General features: G+C 55.2%; 2 long non-coding RNA genes across 6 annotated transcripts; one reads left to right on the top strand and one right to left on the bottom strand.

Annotated features, from left to right (window-relative positions):
• Nucleotides 1-4,303: 4,303 nt before the first annotated feature.
• LOC117436594 (uncharacterized) lies at nucleotides 4,304-7,074 on the top strand. 3 transcript variants are annotated; one of them, XR_004549923.1, is made up of 3 exons: nucleotides 4,304-4,322; nucleotides 5,065-5,180; nucleotides 6,688-7,074. It is a non-coding gene; the product is annotated as an uncharacterized lncRNA (long non-coding RNA). The 3 variants fall into 3 exon arrangements; XR_004549924.1 differs by lacking the exon at nucleotides 4,304-4,322 and adding an exon at nucleotides 4,356-4,585; XR_004549925.1 differs by lacking the exon at nucleotides 4,304-4,322 and adding an exon at nucleotides 4,689-4,707.
• On the bottom strand, nucleotides 6,558-18,367 carry LOC117436596 (uncharacterized). Of its 3 annotated transcripts, XR_004549930.1 has the most exons (4): nucleotides 18,314-18,367; nucleotides 16,872-16,990; nucleotides 8,037-8,501; nucleotides 6,558-6,725 (listed from the first exon to the last, which is right to left on the bottom strand). It is a non-coding gene; the product is annotated as an uncharacterized lncRNA (long non-coding RNA). The 3 variants fall into 3 exon arrangements; XR_004549931.1 differs by lacking the exon at nucleotides 16,872-16,990 and having other exon boundaries at nucleotides 18,314-18,358; XR_004549932.1 differs by lacking the exons at nucleotides 16,872-16,990; nucleotides 18,314-18,367 and adding an exon at nucleotides 17,929-18,304.
• Between the last annotated feature and the right edge of the window lie 1,025 nt (nucleotides 18,368-19,392).

Raw genomic sequence — 19,392 nt, 5'->3', positions numbered from 1 at the left:
TTACTTTCTTGCTGAGGATGTGCAACATAGCAAATGAAGAGAGTTAAAAATACTGTTAGTTGGGTAGTGTAGTCCCTGCACTGGTAAGGAAGGCAGTTTATTAATGAGAGACAGGCTTGCTTCAGAGTAAGTAGATCATACAAAGCTGATGTGTGATGCTTGTGAGAAAGGGGAAAGGAAACTTGATCTTGCCAAGTGCTGTGAAGCCTCATATTCTAAAGAGGCCTTTCAGTGAGAACTCAGGTAGCATTCACTTGTAATGTATTTGTGTTACAGTTCCCTGGGCTCTAAGTAGGTGATGGGACTGAATTTAGGGAATGGTAACATTAAAATGGAATCAGATTTCACCACTGTTGCTTTATGAATTTTGACTGTGCTACCCAACTACATAAATGCTTATAGGAGAAGCCAAAAATAAACTGATTTTTGCTTCTTGGAGGCAATTTTGAGTTCTTTGTGCTTTTCTCTTCTGTTGACTTCCTTGAGTCTAAATTTTTATCAGTGTGGAGATTTAATTGAGATAGGTGAGAAGAAAGATGGGTGGGAGGAAGGTTATACCTGTTCAAGTGCTTTAACTGGAAGTTTCAGACAACAGTATTGTAAGAGATTAACATGTTAATAGAATATTTGGCTTTTCTTGTGGGATATCGACCTTTTGTTTTGATGTGATTTTACCAAATTTACTTTGTATTGCTTCTCTGGTAACCCATTGTATTCTCAGCATGTATATATTGAGATGTGTTGTCAGCATGTGTGGAGACAGTGTTCTTACAGGAGAATGGATATTTGGTACATGAGCTCTGAATGACTCCGAGGGATACAGCAAGGCCGTGGGAGGCCTGAGGAGCCTAAACAAGCAAGATAAGAAGAAGCTGTAATTCACTGAGTGATGAGAACTGTGGACTGTTGGCAAGCGTTCGAGGTCAAGTTCTCACACCTGTGCTTAACCAATTCTATGTTAGTCACTAAGGGTCTTCAAGACAAGTATCCAATCATGATATGCCAGATTACTGTAGGTGTGTGTAAGCAATAGTATATAAGGAGTTAATGCTTTGCAATAAAGGGCTTCTTGTCTGATCAAAAAAAAAAAGGGGGGGAGTGTAATGATGGAGCAAAGTCCTTGACTGTTAACACTGTACAGTTACTTCTGCAGCTGCTTTACATCCTTCACAATCTTTCTGATCATTCTGAATCTATTCACAAGAAGTTGTTTGAACTTAAACAAAAAATGAAAGAACTTCCTGTAGAAACAAATCCTATAGACTCTTGGTTAAAATCCTTAGGAATAAGTAGTTGGTTAAGGAGTTTAACCATGATGTTTAGTGGACCAATAATGATTATGTTGTTAATGTTGTTTTTTGGACCTTGTTTGTTACAATGTATTATGCAACGTGTGCAGCAGATGACGAACGCCTTATTTGAAAACAGAGGGGGAGATGTTGGGGGTCGAGCATGGGCGCTTGAACAGGCCTAGAGCAAGCTGTGAGAAAGTGAACTTATGACCCCAGGTTAAAAGAAGAAGAAGTGTCAAGATCAGCAAAACAGGAATGCAATAACAAGATGCCAGTAATTGCAGAAGCATGATGTAACGCTAAGCTGAAGCGAAGGTGTGAAACCAATCAGGAGAGGTAAAGGGGAGCGTGTATCCCTCGTGGGCAAAGTGAAGCAGCCGATCAAGTAATGCGTGATCGCGTGTAAGACAGTATATTAAGAGCAGCCTTGGAATCAATAAACGGAGCATTTTGTGAACCTACATCGTATCGGTGTTTTCTCCCCTCCACCTGGCCGCGGCAACTATCAGCTCAGATACAGCTCCAGGTTGAGGGTTTGGCCTCCTCTTTCTTGGGGCAGAGGGGAGTGTTTGAGGTTGTGTTTAGCTTGGTTTGGGTTTGGTTTGGGTTTGCTTGTTTGATTTTGGGTTTGGATTTTCGGTTTGGTTTGGTTTTTGTGTATCAGTTCAGGTTCCTGTTTCTTTCAGCTCCTGGACATCTCCAGTTCAGTTTTGGCTCCAGCTCATTTACAGCTCCTGTTGATTTCTGCTCTGGGTTCAGGTCCAGCTTATAGACAGCTTCATCTGCTGGTCATTGTGGCTCCAGCTCATGTGCTTTGGATGCCCTTTTCACTCTATGCTCTCTTTATGTGGCTCTCCCTCTTCTCCCTGCCATTTGAGGACATCTCTTCCTGCAGCAGGCTGCCTTGCCAGCTGAGCACCAGAGCCTGGTGTAGAATCATAGAATAGTCAGGGTTGGAAAGGACCTTAAGCTCATCCAGTTCCAAGCCCCCTGCCATGGGCAGGGACACCTCACACTGAACCATATCACCCAAGGCTTCATCCAACCTGGCCTTGAACACCACCAGGGATGGGGCATTCACAGCTTCCCTGGGCAACCCATTCCAGTGCCTCAGCACCCTTACAGTAAAGAACTTCCTCCTTACATCTAACCTCAAGTTCACTTGGTTTACTTCGAACCATCAGCCCTTGTCCAATCACTACAGTCCCTAATGAGCAGTCCCTCCCCAGCATCCCTATAGCCCCCTTCAGACACTGGAAGCTGCTCTGAGGTCTCCATGCAGCTTCTCTTCTCCAGGCTGAACAGCCCCAACTTTCTCAGCCTGTCTCCATACAGGAGCTGCTCCAGCCCCTGATCATCCTCGTGGCCTCCTCTGGACTTGTTCCAACAGTTCCATGTCCTTGTTATGCTGAGGACACCAGAACTGCACACAATGCTCCAGGTGAGGTCTCATCACAGCAGTGTAGGGCAAATGGGAATTCACCTCTGCTGTTCCTGCACCTGCCAGTGCTGTTTAAATACTTCATTCTAGCAGCTTTACCATTGGAAGCAGCATTCCCTGCTGGTGGTGTTTTGGGATGGAGAAAGTGAGGAATTAACTGACTTCAGTGTGTCACCTGCAACCATCTCCTCTTCCTCCCACCCTTCAGCTCTTGCCTAAGGGAGGACACTTGTAACTGCACCCAAGTGTTTCCCTGTGAGCTGAAGCATGTCCTGTGACAGCTCAGCCCATTTTCTTCCTGATTCTTATTTCCAATGTGTTCTTTATGCAGATGTCAGCAACAATTACAGCACTGGCACTGCTCAGGTGTACACCGTGTGTGTGCAAATGTAACAGCAAACACTTCATGCAGCTCTTTGCGAACCAAATACAAGGGGGTTGGAACTGGAGGATCTCCAGGTCCCTCCCAACCCAACTGATGCTGTGATTCTATGTTCAGGCAGCGCCATCTATCCCCAAGCCGTGGTACCTGCGGTGATAACCGATTTACCCTTGCAGAGCAGCATCCCTCCTGGCCCTGCTTAAGGAGAGGAAAAGAAAATGGTTTCGTAGCTCTTACTTTGCAGGGTGGTCGGTAATACTGCATCCATCTGCACACAGAGCAAGTCAGTGATGGCAGGGAAGCTTATCTGTGCGTGTACGTGGAGCCCGGACTCAAACTGGTCTATGGGGGCACAGCGAAGAAATCAGACTTGTTTTGGCTTGCTCAGGAGTGGAAACTCTCCCCTCTTCCTTACCAGTCTAAGGCTAGAGGTGGATGGAGGTGGACAACATACTGAGCTGTGTTTGTGGCTTCAGTACAGCACCATTGACCCCTGTATCCACAGAACTGAAAGAAGGCATTTTGGTATGAGTGCAGTGAAGTGTTTTCTGCTCCTTGTACCTTTCCAACCTACATGTTTAGGCCCAAACTCGTGTTTGGGCTTTCTTTTCTCCTGCTCCGTGCTGCAGCGGCACCAGCTCCGGGCACACAGACCCCACCAGGAGCCGGGAACCTCGGGGCTGCCGTCGGTGCCGGGGCTGGTGCTGTCCCTGCTTTGCTGCTCGGGGGGCTCCGTACGGGGGTCATTGCCCAAAAGCGGCCCCGTGGGGCTCTGGCTGACGCGTGGGGCGCGGATGGGTCCCGGTGGAAGGGAGAAGCCGGTGCCGAGAGCCACAGGTGGGGTTAAACGGGAAGAGAGGAGCGGTGCGGTGGGAACCGGGTGGAGCTGGAGCTGTGGGGGTTTGGCTGCAGCTTTCCCCAAGCTCCGCGTGTTGTGCCCGGGAGGAAGCAGGAGGGAGAGATCAGAGGCTCAGATGGGTACGGGGGTGGCGGCTGCGGATGATGGGGCTGTGGGGACACCGCGGTCAGGGGAGGAGCAGGCGGGCGATAGGACCCGGGCGGCATCGCCGAGAGGGGCGGGGCCTGGCTAATTAGGGGGCGGGGTATGTTGGTTGTGGGCGGAGTCACGGGGTGACGCACGCGCCGTCTCTATAAAAGGCGAGCAGCGGCTAAGCCGGGGCGTGGCTCCGGCGGCTCCTCCATTGCGGTGAGTGTGGGGTCCTGGTGCATCCGGTTCTCCGTGTCCCGGGGCCATCCCCGGCCCCTTCCCGAGAGCTCCCGGCGGCTCCAGCGGGCGCTGCTGCTCCGCAGAGCCGGGACCGACACCGGGGAGGGGCCCCGGGCTCCGGCACACGCGGCCGAGTGCTGGGAGCGGAGCCCGAGGGCTGAGCCTGGGCTGGGGCCGCGCTCGGAGCTGGGCAATGGAGTCCTGAGCGTTGGAGTCTGGAAACCAAGCGGGGCCGGTTCGGGGTCAGAACCAGGGACCGAGTCCTGCGGGCCGGGGGCAGGACCCGGGGTCACTAAAACCGGGTTTGGGGCTCGGCAATGGAGACCAAGCCCCACGTGTTGGAGTCTGGAGCCCGGCTCACGGGGTCAGTTGGGGGGCTCAGAGAGAGCCCGAGCTGCCCAAAGCAGGTTCCGAGCTGGGTCGGGCTGGTATCGGTTGGTGGCTGCTGAGCCATTGCATTGTGCATCACTTGTGTTCATTGGTTTTAACCTTCCCTTTTGTCCCCTTTAGCTTTACATTCTGTCCCCTTGTTACTTCCCTTATCATTATTAGTAGTAGGACTTGTGTTATCATGTATTTATATTATGCATTTTCTGTTGTATATTGTTAAGTTCTGGGCCCCTCACTACAAGGGAGACATGAAGGGGACTTGGCTGGTGGGAAGGGCAGGAGCACAGCACATTGCACTCTAAGCATCATCTTGTGCCTTTGAACCCTGCAGGTGCCCAATGGGCTGGAGGCTGTGAGCATCGAGAGCAGGGGCTGCCTGAGCAGCGGACGGTGAAGAGACAGATGGGACATCGTTGGAACGCAGGCCCAAGGAGAGGCCCCGTGCAGGTAAGGACACACTGGGGACACAGTGTAGGGTATTTGCAGGTTGTCCTCTTGGCAGGGATACAGGCAGTAGTTAAGGGGTGCAGGCAGTGGCAGGAGGGGAAGTGTAGGTGTCAGGCTGGGTAGCTGCAGGTGCAATTTGCCTATTGCAGGTTTCAGGTTGGGAAGCATAGGGGTTAGATGGTATAACAAAGGTGTTAGTTTGGGTAGTGCTGGTGTCACTTTGGGTATTACAGGTGTTAGGTTGGGTCCTGTAGGTGGCACTTTGGGAACCAGACGTGTTAGGTTGGGAAGCACAGGTGGCACTTGAGGTGGCATTAGGTTGGCTGTCATAGGTGTTAGATTGGGTAGTGTCAGTGTTACTTTGGGTGTCATAGGTGTTAGGTTGGGTGTTGTAGGTGCGGTTTGTGTTTTACAGTTGTCAGGTTGGATCCTGTGGTAGGTGGCACTTTGGGAACTGCAGGTGTTAGGTTGGGCAGCAGAGGTGGTACATTGGGCATTGGAGGTGTCAGGCTGGGTAGAGTAGGTGGCACTTGAAGTGGTGTTAGGTTGGATATCATTGGTGTTAGCTTGGCTGCTGTGGGTGGCACTTTGGGAACCAGAGGGGTTAGGTTGGGTATTGTAGGTGGCACTTGGGGTACTGTAGCTGTTAGGCTGGGTACAGTAAGCGGCACTTTGGGTAGTGTAGGTATCAGGCTTAGTGTTATAGTGGCACTTTGGGAACCATTGTTGTTAGGTTAGGTAGCAGTGGTGACACTTCTGACTCAAGGTTAGCACAGCTTTATTAGACTGGTTCTATCTGAGGTGCTTGGAAGTTGGACAACTTGGGTTGCACTTTGTGTACTGTAGGTGTTAGGTTGGGTGGGTGGGAGGGGGGTAGGAAAAGGGGTAGAGGATGGGGGGGGGCGGGGGGGGACAGAGGGGGGGGAGGGGAGGAGGGGTGGGAGGGGAGGGTGGGAGGGGAGGGGGGGATGGGAGGGGAGGGGGGGGGTGGGATGGGAGGGGAGGGGGGGGGGGTGGGAGGGGGAGGGAGGGGTAGGGGGGGGGGGGGGGGGCGGGGGGGGGGGGGGGGGGGCCAGGGGGGACCCGGACACTCTGTCCTCCAGATAAGACATCTCTATATATACAAAGACAGCAGTACAGCAGTCCCCTCCTTCACCCCCCCCCCCCACCCCACCCCCCCCCCCCCCCCCCCCCCCCACCCCCTCCCTCCCCCCACCCTCTCCCTCCCCCCACCCCCCCCAGGAGGGAGTTAGGGGGGGAGGGAGGCCTCCCTCCCCCCCTAACTCCCTCCCTCCCTCCCTCCCCAGAGGGCTTAGGGGGGGCAGGGAGGGGCTTAGGGGAAGCCCCTCCCTGCCCCCCCTAAGCCCTCCCCCATCCCCTCCCCTAACCCCTTCCGTCCCCCCAACCCCTTCCCTCTGCTCTGGAGGGGAGGGGCTAGGGGGAGGGAGGGGGTTCTTATACCTGTCCAGAGTCCGTCCCAAACGTCGTATCCCTTCTGGAATCGCAGCTCTCTTCAGGGACCATCCCGGGGTGCTCGACCTGTCCCTGCAAGAAGAACACCCATCACCACCAATCTCTTCATGCGGCTGCCGCTGGCCACCTTTCCTACCCACCACCAGCCCAACCTGCTTCCTCCCCACACATCTTGGCCTTGTGGCACTCCTAGCCCCACACTGTGGCCATGCTGCATCCTTCTATCTGTCCTGTATCATCTTCTGCTTCTCCACTGGTATGTGGAGCATGGGCAGACTGTGCCTGGTCCCTCCTCCAGGCCTTTGCTTCCCTGGCTTTTCCCAGCTGGCTCCCACATGTACACAGCTGTGCAGATCCTTCCCAAATAACAGCCTTCATCCTGTGAGATGGAATAAACCTCCTTTCCACACACAGACTTCAATGGCTGCCTCCTGCATCTTCTTTGTCCTCCTCCTCCTCAGAACCCCCTCACACCATGACCACAAAACATTGCCATGCACCTGGCAGTCCACACACTTGGATGATGCCATCTCCCATGTCAGCCTTTAGTGCTGAGCAAGAGTTGTCCAACTTCCAAGCACCTCAGATGGAACCAGTCTAATAAAGCTGTGCTAAACCTGAGTCAAAAGTGCCACCTTTGCTAGCCAAATTAACACCAATGGTTCCCAAAGTGCCACTATAACACTAAGCCTGATACCTACACTACCCAAAGTGCCGCTTACTGTACCCAGCCTAACAGCTACAGTACCCCAAGTGCCACCTACAACACCCAACCTAACCCCTCTGGTTCCCAAAGTGCCACCCACAGCAGCCAAGCTAACACCAATGATATCCAACCTAACACCTCTTCAAGTGCCACCTACTCTACCCAGCCTGACACCTCCAATGCCCAATGTACCACCTCTGCTGCCCAACCTAACACCTGCAGTTCCCAAAGTGCCACCTACCACAGGATCCAACCTGACAACTGTAAAACAGAAAGTGCCACCTACAACACCCAACCTAACACCTATGACACCCAAAGTAACACTGACACTACCCAATCTAACACCTATGACAGCCAACCTAATGCCACCTCAAGTGCCACCTGTGCTTCCCAACCTAACACGTCTGGTTCCCAAAGTGCCACCTACAGGACCCAACCTAACACCTGTAATACCCAAAGTGACACCAGCACTACCCAAACTAACACCTTTGTTATACCATCTAACCCCTATGCTTCCCAACCTGAAACCTGCAATAGGCAAATTGCACCTGCAGCTACCCAGCCTGACACCTACACTTCCCCTCCTGCCACTGCCTGCACCCCTTAACTACTGCCTGTATCCCTGCCAAGAGGACAACCTGCAAATACCCTACACTGTGTCCCCAGTGTGTCCTTACCTGCACGGGGCCTCTCCTTGGGCCTGCGTTCCAACGATGTCCCATCTGTCTCTTCACCGTCCGCTGCTCATCCCTAAACACGCACCATGACCACCACCAAGCAGGGCCCTCCTGCATGGGCCCATGCACAGCTCCTCAGCATCCTCTGATGCATCCTCGGCGCTCAGAGCTCGGCCGTTCTGCACCTCCATGGGCTGGCATTGCTAAAGAAAACCCACTCCCTTCTATTGCTGGCCGGCCATTCACCTCCTCTTCATCCTCTCCTTCTTCCTCTTCCTCCTCGCTGCACCTTGCTGTAAAAGGAGCAGGGTGCCTGCCCTACAGGATGCTGCTGGCACTGGTGATGCCCAGCTTGCTCCTGGCCATACGCATGGAGTTGCCATAGTCCTTTGAGATGCTGCAGAAGGTCAGCGTGGACAGGCAGCCCCTGCTCTCGATGCTCACAGCCTCCAGCCCATTGGGCACCTGCAGGGTTCAAAGGCATAGGATGGTGCTTAGAGTGCAACGTGCTGTGCCCCTGCCCTTCCCACCAGCCAAGTCCCCTCCACATCTCCCTTGTAGTGAGGGGCCCAGAACTTAACAATATACATTAGAAAATGTATCATATAAACTAAATACATGATAACACTAGTCCTACTACTAATAATGATAAGGGAAGAAATAATAACAAATATAAAGAATATAAAGCTAAAAGGGGAAGGTTAAAACCAATGAACACAAGTGATGCACAATGCAATGGCTCAGCAGACACCAACCGATACCCAGCCTGACCCAAGCAGCAATCACTGCCTTCCAGGTAACTCCCCCCACTTCCTATCCTGGGCAGGACGTGCTGTGGGATGGGATGATCCTTTGGCTCCTTTGGGTCAGGTGTCCTGGCTCTGCTCCCTCCCAGCTTCCAGTGCCCCTCCTCACTGGCACAGCACAAGAGTCTGACAAGTCCTGGGATTGGGCTAAGTACCACACAGGAAGAGCTAAAACCTCACTGCTGATGTTATCAGCATCAGTCTGATGTTATCAGCATCAGTCTCACACTAAACCCAAAGCACAGCACTCAGCCAGCTCATGGGAAGCAAACGAGCTCTATCCCAGCCTAAACCAGTCCATCACCCACCTGCATTCCCAACCGCCTCCCTCCCTGGCTCAGTGGGACAGGGCACAGTGGGGACACAGAACGGTCTCTGCAGCCAGATGCAGCCTGCAAGGCAGTAAAGAGCCCAGCCCCTTGACACACGGGTACAGAAGCACACAGACTGACACAGCAAGGGGGCCTGGTTAAGTAAGTCCTTCAGGAGGGGATGCATGGGAAGTGTGCGCTGCTGGATATGTATTTAATGCTCAGAGCGGTGCCACTTGACTCCAAGGAGCTCTGATGGCCCTTCCTGCCTGGGACCAGGAGATGACGTTATCCCCTATTGCCAGCATCCCTGCACCTCGCCCTGTCAGTGACAGCACCTCAGCAGGTACCAGAACACCTGAAACCAGCAAAGTCATCCCAGAAAACCCCTCCACTGCCAGGCACTTGACACTCACTCACAGGCCTGCAAACCAGCGCTCCTCACAAAGCGGAGCTGGACCTAAAGGGCAGCATCTGTGGGGACCCGGGATGTGCAGCCCTGCTCCAGAGGGAGCCTGCCTGTCCTAGGGGTGCTGCTGCCTACGGAAGCTGTGGGGCAGGAGGAGAGTGATGCAGGACCAGCAACATCACAGCCGTGCCCCTCTCCCTGGGTGCCCTGCGGGATGAGCCCTGCTCCACACCTCCTGCTGCTCCCTGAGAGCCTACGCCAGCCTTGGATGGCAGGGAATAAAACCCCATAGACAGCACAGACGTTCCCCTCTTCTCACAGCCTCACCTCACAGACGTGCTCCCAGCCCAAGGCAGCACTGCCAGGAAAGGAGGGGGCTCAGCACAGCTCAAACAACCCCAGACATTCAGGGTGCTCCTGCTCAGAGCAGGGCCAGGACTGGCCCCATCCAGCCTGGCCCCAGGACCGGCACTGGCTGAATGCCCTCCAGTACCCCTAGGACAGGGCCACTCTGGGGTCACACATGGGGGGTGGGTGTAAGTTGGAACTTCCCTGCTCTCTCCCAGCTCACAGCCACCATCCCTTTCCCAAGCCCTAACTCCTCACCCACACGTACAGGGGGAGATGCAAAGACGAGAGCCTGGACACAGACGTGAGCCTCTGCTGCCCCCAGGCACACAAACGCTTTGGCTCCCGCACAGGAAAACTCCACTTTGGCCACAGTGTTCCCACTCAGCAAACACCATCCACACCAATACATTCAGCAGCTCTAAACCCTTCCTTAGCAAAGGATGCTGACACAGGGGGCAGATGCAGCCCCATAACCTGCCTCAACAGCCACTGTTGCCTCTGGCGTCACCAGGGCTTGCAGAAGAGCACCTAAAGGCCTTGGGTACATTAGTACAGATCCTACCAGCCAGGCTGTCGAGGACAACAGCATCTCGAGGGTGCATTGGCTTTCCCTTCAGCAGGTTTAATCCCATGGGATGAGCGGGTTGGAGCCAGGCACGTGCAGCACAGGCAGGAGGGATGGAGCCAGCCCCAAACACATCCGTGCAGCTCAAGCCAACCTGCGGTGCCCTGCACATACCATGAGCTGCCTGCACATAAAGCACTCCCGGACCTGCCCTGACAAGCACATCCCGCAGAGCTGCTGTGCCTTGAGATGGGGACACCTCTCCCGACACCCTCGCTAGGCTGAGCTGACACGGGGCTCCCTGCAGGCTACAGAGCGGCGGATGAGAGGCACTCGCCCACCCCTGCTCCAGGGACACGGCCCCATAGAGACGGGCGCTGCCCACAGGAGGGACGATCCCACCTGGAGCACTGTGCAAAGGTGACAGCTCCTCGGACACCTCCCGCCCCCAGCACCGGCTCCTGCCCCGCCTGCTCCCTTCCCACCCGCTCGGACCCTTCCTGCTCTGGAGCCGCAGCATTCCCGGCTCTGGAGCCACAGCATTCCCTGCCCTGGAGCCGCAGCATTCCCTGCTCTGGAGCCACAGCATTCCCTGCCCTAGAGCCACAGCATTCCCGGCTCTGGAGCCACAGCATTCCCGGCTCTGGAGCCGCAGCATTCCCGGCTCTGGAGCCGCAGCATTCCCTGCTCTAGAGCCGCAGCATTCCCGGCTCTGGAGCCACAGCATTCCCGGCTCTGGAGCCGCAGCATTCCCTGCTCCGGAGCCGCAGCATTCCCTGCTCTGCAGCCACAGCATTCCCTGCTCCGGAGCCACAACATTCCCTGCTCTGGAGCCGCAGCATTCCCTGCTCTGGAGCCGCAGCATTCCCGGCTCTGGAGCCACAGCATTCCCTGCTCTGGAGCCGCAGCATTCCCGGCTCTGGAGCCGCAGCATTCCCTGCTCTGGAGCCGCAGCATTCCCTGCTCTAGAGCCGCAGCATTCCCGGCTCTGGAGCCACAGCATTCCCTGCTCTGGAGCCACAGCATTCCCGGCTCTGGAGCCGCAGCATTCCCTGCTCCGGAGCCGCAGCATTCCCTGCTCTGCAGCCACAGCATTCCCTGCTCCGGAGCCACAACATTCCCTGCTCTGGAGCCGCAGCATTCCCTGCTCTGGAGCCGCAGCATTCCCGGCTCTGGAGCCACAGCATTCCCTGCTCTGGAGCAACAGCATTCCCGGCTCTGGAGCCACAGCATTCCCTGCTCTGGAGCCACAGCATTCCCTGCTCTGGAGCCGCAGCATTCCCTGCTTTAAAGCCGCAGCATTCCCGGCTCTGGAGCCACAGCATTCCGGGCTCTGGAGCCACAGCATTCCCGGCTCTGGAGCCGCAGCATTCCCGGCTCTGGAGCCGCAGCATTCCCTGCTCTGGAGCCGCAGCATTCCCTGCTCTGGAGCCACAGCATTCCGGGCTCTGGAGCCGCAGCATTCCCTGCTCTGGAGCCGCAGCATTCCCGGCTCTGGAGCCGCAGCATTCCCGGCTCTGGAGCCACAGCATTCCCTGCTCTGCAGCCGCAGCATTCCCGGCTCTGGAGCCGCAGCATTCCCGGCTCTGGAGCCGCAGCATTCCCGGCTCTGGAGCCGCAGCATTCCCTGCTCTGGAGCCACAGCATTCCCGGCTCTGGAGCCGCAGCCTTCCCTGCTCTGGAGCCGCAGCATTCCCTGCTCTGGAGCCACAGCATTCCCTGCTCTGGAGCCGCAGCATTCCCTGCTCTGGAGCCGCAGCATTCCCTGCTCTGGAGCCGCAGCATTCCCTGCTCTAGAGCCGCAGCATTCCCTGCTCTGGAGCCGCAGCATTCCCGGCTCTAGAGCCGCAGCATTCCCTGCTCTAGAGCCGCAGCATTCCCTGCTCTGGAGCCGCAGCATTCCCGGCTCTGGAGCCACAGCATTCCCGGCTCTGGAGCCGCAGCATTCCCTGCTCTAGAGCCGCAGCATTCCCTGCTCTGGAGCCGCAGCATTCCCTGCTCTGGAGCCGCAGCATTCCCTGCTCTACAGCCGCAGCATTCCCTGCTCTAGAGCCGCAGCATTCCCTGCTCTGGAGCCGCAGCATTCCCTGCTCTAGAGCCGCAGCATTCCCTGCTCTGGAGCCGCAGCATTCCCTGCTCTGGAGCCGCAGCATTCCCGGCTCTAGAGCCGCAGCATTCCCTGCTCTACAGCCACAGCATTCCCGGCTCTCCTCCGCTCCCTCCCGTGCTGCTCTCGACTGCTCCTGAGCCCGGAGCTCCCTCCTGCCCCGGCCGCTCTGCCCCCTCTGCCCCTCCCTCGGGCCCCGCTTTGCTTCCTCAGACAGCAGGAAAACGCCACAGCCCCAGCTCGGATCCGCCATCCAAGCCCAGCCCAGGGACGGCAAACTCTGCCCTCAGGCCTGCAGGGACTCCCTTCACAGAGCACCGCAAGGAAAGGGATGCGGTAAAGGGTTCCTTTAACGGTCTGAGCCATTCATTCTAAACAGGGCCTGTGCTGAGGGTCTCTGTCAGCTCCCAACCTGCACTGGTTGGAGGGGTTCCCTGTGCCTACAAGTGAGGATGTGCTCTCATCTTCACCCTGGTTCAGTTCACAACATCCATTAGCACTGAACACTGCTGATCCATATTCCTATTGAGCCTATGAGCAGCAGAAGCTGCAGCTCCAAAGGCAAAGGGGGCCACGGGCAAGTGTCCAGCCTGCAGAGAAGCAAAGGATCCCATCCCTGGGATCCCAACAAGACCCTCACAGAGCCAAGAATGCAGCTGGGACATGGAGCACAGCGGCTATGGGAAGGAGAGCTCGCCTGCAGGGATGCTGAGGCATGAGGAGAAGCTGGGATGTTGCTCCTGGGGTTTGGAGACTGGGATCTAAGAGCCAGGGGTGTGAGCAGTGCCCAGGCCTCATCATCACAGGCACTGCAGAGCAGCTCTGCTCACACACGTGGGCCTTGGGCCACCACAGCACCCTCGGGTGCAAGCAGGGCAGCACAGCCAGGGTGCTCTGGCTCATACAGACACTAAGGGGCTGCTGCCCTCAGCTGCACTCAAGCCCCTGCTGCTTTCTGCTCCTCCAAGGAGGCCTTCAGAAGGACCCACATGAGATGTGGGCACACAGCGTGACCCAAGGGATGGCTTCCAGGATCAGCACACAGGACAGACACCATGGAGGTTCAGTTACTGGTTAGCAAAGCCCCTCTCTAACGGCTGACACTGGGATTCAGGAGGCCCTGACACATCCCACCTCTCTTCTGCAAGCTCAGATCTGTTTCCCTCTCCCCTCTCAAGCTACGCAGATTCCTCCTCTGACTGAAACATAAGGACCACACTGTCAGCAGGAGGAGGGACAGGGACAAAGAGGTGCAGCAGCACCATCAGTGCTGAGCCCTGCACTGGAGAAACCCAGTGCTTGTCCTCACTTCTGCCAAGCACCCCACAGCCCATGCACACGATGCAGCCTCAGCCATAGGGAAGGAGCTCAGCAGAGCCATGGGGAGATGATCCCCTTTACACAAAGGGGTTATTTGGGGTTGCATGCACCTGGCAGGTCAGGCAGTGCCACCGCTCTCCCATTCACTCTCTGGAACATGGTGTTACTTCCCCATCCAGCCTATGGAGCTGCCATAAATCCCATCTCATTGGGCCATCCCCTTGCCTGCTTTACTGTCATCACAGCCCAGATGCTACGTTATTCCCCCCCATCCCAATTCCAACGCACACACAAAACAGCTGCCCAGCCAGAAAATCATTTCACTTTATTCATCCTTTTATTAGTTTTCACCCCATATGATCACAATTCCATAGATTCCCAATTTGCTGGGAAGAGGCAGAGGGAAGGAGGGGGGAATAACGTAGCGTCTTTTCCCCCTTCTCTTTAGCACTGCACTGATGCATCACACGTCAGGTCTCTTGCCAAAAGCCTCCTCTTTCTGCAGGGAAAAGCTGCTGGGAAGGAAGTTTTGCTCCGAGCTCTAATCCCAGATTTCTTCAGGCTTCCCACGGCTCTTCCTGTGCTCAAGCACAAGAGAGAGCGCATCCTCCGGGCTATCCCAGCACACCGGTCTGGTGCTCACCCAGCCTTGCACATCTATGGCACAGTGATGGAAACTGCCATTAACAAGAGGAAATCACCTGCAGGGATTGCAAAAGGAAATGTCCCATAAGGTGGAAGGAGACCACAACTGAAGCCAAAATGCAACCTTACACCTAGGGGAGGATGTAACTGCTGGAACACTGTGGGCAAATCACACGGAGACTCCACTGAAGGCACTGAACCTCAAGGGACAGTGAGTGCAGGCCATTAGGGACTGGACATAGAGCAAAGGGAAAGGAGGTACCTTCGGCCATCACCTCAAAGGGGCATCCCAGTCACAACAGCACAAGCCCAGGGCTCAGCACCAGCACATGTGGCCAGTTTGGGGCTCCCAGGGCTTGTTTTCTCCCTGGGCCTCCATTGATTGCTGTGAGAAATGGGGATGCCAACAGCCCTCCAACAGTGGCAATCTCTGCATTCACAGCACCTTCATACACAGCCCAGCCCCAAGCAGCTCTGATCTCTGATGCAAGCTTGAGGTGTACACAGAATAACCTGGCTTTGGCACAGACTTTGACAGCACAAAGGTGAAAAGTGAAACCCTAACCCTAATCCAAACCACATGAATTTATCAGTTGCTGAAGCCCCTGCTAAACTGAATGGGCTCATTGCCCTGCAACCAAGCACACAGCTGGAACAGCTACAAAACACTGCTCATACGCCCTCATCACCTCCTCACCAGTGAATTCTTCCATCCCCTTTTTCCTTCCCATATCAATGCCTTCCACCATCACAAGGGCTCCTGCCCACTGCCCACACTCAGTTGGCACTCTTGACTTCAGTCACCTCAGCTGCTGCATGAGCATCTCCCCCCAGGACCACAGCCCCATCACACTCTGCCAGAAGCTCTCATTGACATTTGGCTCTTTCATTATTACCTTTAAAGATTCAATCACTTCCACTTCAAGGGAAGCACTCTGGGAACTGCCATGGCTCAGAGGACACATTCATGCGCCCCATCAATGTGCTTTAGGGTTACAGGCACCTCAACCCAGCTGACACTCCCTCTCCACACTACACCATCACAGCATCCATCCATTGCCATCACTTTCCACTTGGATATTCCCTTTAATCTTTGCAAACCTGATCATGGCATTTGAATATTGCTGTGAAATTTCAAGTTCTGGGATGAATTTTAAGGGGTTTTATGTTCTTTTCTCTTTTTAAAGGGAGAGGAAAGAACAAGTAAGTGCTAATTTCCTTCCCCATTGCCTCCATTCATTCCTCTGTTCTCAACAACATTGGTTTTACTCTCACAGCCTGACTACTCAACAAGAAAGGTATATTCCTTCCTACTACATTCTAGCTCCCCCTCATGGTGTGACTCCAACCCTGACGTGCTCAGTAAAACCCCAAGTCATTTAAAGGTTAGGGAAGAGCATAATCCTCCATGTTCCCCTGGAAACAGCATTACACAAACTGCTAGAACCAGAGTAGAGGAAGCCTCCAAACACAGAGCATCAAACCCAAAGCCACACAACAATCTGCCATCAAACACCATTCCTCACCTTGTTTGCACCATCCCTAACAGGAGAGGGCATCAGCCCTTTGCTTGCTCATGAGCACTCCATCCATTTGCCTCCTCCCAACTCAGCCTCCAGCTGAACCAGCACCAAACGTGTCCCTGACCAACACAACCCTTACAGCCTGCACTGGCCACTGAACCCCCAGCAAAGGGAAGGTGGACAGGGAGGTGCCACACTTCACATCAGGGGTTACCAGCTCCTGCAAGGGTTAGAAATGCTCTTCCCAGGCTGACAGAAACCCCTTCCTTAACCAAAGAGAGCAATGACACCTCCTTCAGAACAAGCTTAAGAACTCCAAGTCATTTCAAAGTCACCAAGCACCCATCTCCCTTGCTTCAGCTCACACCACTACAGGACTTCTTCCTGCTCTCCTTCTACCACACACATCCAAGCACCAGTAAACACCAGCAAAGCCCTTTACATGTCCCATCACATTCCCAATACACTGAGATCTTTCTCCAGAAGCCTTTCCAGTGGATAAAATGGTCCCAGACAAATTCTGCTTGTTATTTAGACAGAGCCAGCCTTGCTTGGGAGCTCTCCCAAACACACTTCAGCAGCAGCATAAGGAACAGCATCCTCTGCAGACAGAGCTGAGGCTGATACGAACACAGGCATTTTCTAGAGAGAAACATGCCTCAGATCTCTCACCAATACCTACATATGGAGCTAAACCACAATTTCTCAGCTGCTTCTGGGTAATACATGGGGGTAACTTGGAACTAAATCAATTTTACACTTATGGATGATGTGAAAACGCATAGAGGTGTCACTTACTGTCAGACGATCCCGTTTCTGGTACATTGGGAGAGGATGGAAGGTATCCCAGCAGTCTTCCCTGGATTGCCTCTGGTCTTGCTCTGGAGGATCACGTGCAGACAGGAGCAGCAACAAGGCTGAGGGAACACAAACAAGCATTGACAACATTAGACCACCAAAAGCCTTGCTGGAGTGGTATAAACCTATGTGCAGGTACAATTCAGCATCACCAAAGCTCTTGGAAGCATCAGGGAGTGCAACAAGAGGGAAAGGCTCTTTTGGACAGACACAAACCTCTCAGGCCCAGCAGCAGGGATCATTCACATGTAACTCAACAACACTCAACAGGACAAGGCTTCTGTAAAACCCCAACTGTGCAGACACAGGGAACAGATTGCCCAGCACATCCAGAAAGTCCATCAGGATCCTCCAACACTTCCTCAGCCAAAACCCACTTCCATCTCTTGGAAGCACACTGCTCCCACTCACCTCACTGCTCACGCTGGACCTGAAGCCAGCACCAACAACCCAGTGGGTTCATGAGGACCCAATGCAAACACCAACTCCTGCACACGGGGCCCTCCGGAACGGTGCCCGCAGCATCCGAGTCCATCTCCGTACGGCCGCACTGAGCGCTCTCAGGGCCCCAGGAACCCGCTCCCTGTGTGCGAACGGAGCCGCCGGGGCCGCCCCGGCTCCCACCGACCGCCCGCGGCATCCGCAGCCGCTGCTCCCGTGCCCGCCCGCGCCTCTCTCCTCTCCCTTCCCCCCTGTAGCCGCAGCCCCAGCGCCGGTTCCACCCGGTTCCCCCCGCACCGCTCCTCCCTTCCCGGTTAACGCCGCCTGCGGCTCCGGCAGAGCCTTCTCCCCGGGACGCAGAACGGCCTCAGCGGCAGCCGGAGCCCGGTGCAGCCGGGGCTGGGGCTCAGCGGCAGAAGGCAGGAGCCGCTCTGTGCCTGAGCCCCGGCACCAGCCCAGGGAGGGCTCATGAGGAGACTGCCATGCACGGGGCTCTGGGTCTAAGCTCGGAACCTGCTTTGGGCAGCTCGGGCTCTCTCTGAGCCCCCCAACTGACCCCGTGAGCCGGGCTCCAGACTCCAACACGTGGGGCTTGGTCTCCATTGCCGAGCCCCAAACCCGGTTTTAGTGACCCCGGGTCCTGCCCCCGGCCCGCAGGACTCGGTCTCTGGTTCTGACCCCGAACCGGCCCCGCTTGGTTTCCAGACCCCAACGCTCAGGACTCCATTGCCCAGCTCCGAGCGCGGCCCCAGCCCAGGCTCAGCCCTCGGGCTCCGCTCCCAGCACTCGGCCGCGTGTGCCGGAGCCCGGGGCCCCTCCCCGGTGTCGGTCCCGGCTCTGCGGAGCAGCAGCGCCCGCTGGAGCCGCCGGGAGCTCTCGGGAAGGGGCCGGGGATGGCCCCGGGACACGGAGAACCGGATGCACCAGGACCCCACACTCACCGCAATGGAGGAGCCGCCGGAGCCACGCCCCGGCTTAGCCGCTGCTCGCCTTTTATACAGACGGCGCGTGCGTCACCACGTGACTCCGCCCACAACCAACATGCCCCGCCCCCTAATTAGCCAGGCCCCGCCCCTCTCGGCGATGCCGCCCGGGTCCTATCGCCCGCCTGCTCCTCCCCTGACCGCGGTGTCCCCACTGCCCCATCATCCGCAGCCGCCACCCCCGTACCCATCTGAGCCTCTGATCTCTCCCTCCTGCTTCCTCCCGGGCACAACACGCGGAGCTTGGGGAAAGCTCCTTGTGCACAAAAGTCCAGACCCTGCTCCTGGCCATACAGGAACATACAAAGGTCACCTGCTATAACCTGGGCCATACAGGCTGTTGTTTCACCCGCTGGCTCCTGCCATGGAATCTTAGGTGGAAAAGCATTCGTGGATATCCATGTTGGTGGCACTGCTCCAGAGCTCACCGTGTGTAGATGATGCCCAGCAAGACCTTTATGTCTTTGCACCTTACACCTTGGACCTTTGCAACACTTCAGTTACAAGTAGCGACACAACAAGATGGACATGAACATTTCTGTAGCAAATATACTCCCTCCCTTTCCCCCAAGGCCCATAGGCTGCTGTTGAATACAACTAGCAGCACATACTTCAGATTCCATGTTGAGATTAATGTCTAAGTAGGCTGGAAAAAAAAGGAAAAGAAAATAGAGGTGGATTTACTTATTGTTGTTAGATGTGCTTTATGGTGGCCAATTTCTCATGCTCTTGTGATAAGCACATCAATGTATTGGCTTTCACAAATCATAGGTGTGGCTGTGTGGATATAGAATCATAGAATCATATAATAGTTAGGATTGGAAAGGACCTCAAGTTCATCTAGTTCCACCCCCCCTGCCATATAACTATACAAGTTGATAGTAACAAAACCAAAGCTCGATAAAGACACAACATGAGCGAAATGGAGTCGCATAGTAGAAGAATCTGTAAAGGTAAAGAGAAGAAGGGGGGTGCATGCTTGATAGAAGAAAAGCTAGTGCCTGTAAAATACAGAGTTCAAGTACTTTTTAGCTTAA

Source organism: Melopsittacus undulatus, chromosome 8, assembly GCF_012275295.1.
Source record: "Melopsittacus undulatus isolate bMelUnd1 chromosome 8, bMelUnd1.mat.Z, whole genome shotgun sequence".
Lineage (NCBI taxonomy): Eukaryota > Metazoa > Chordata > Aves > Psittaciformes > Psittaculidae > Melopsittacus > Melopsittacus undulatus.
This window is presented reverse-complemented; position numbering and strand designations above follow the sequence as displayed.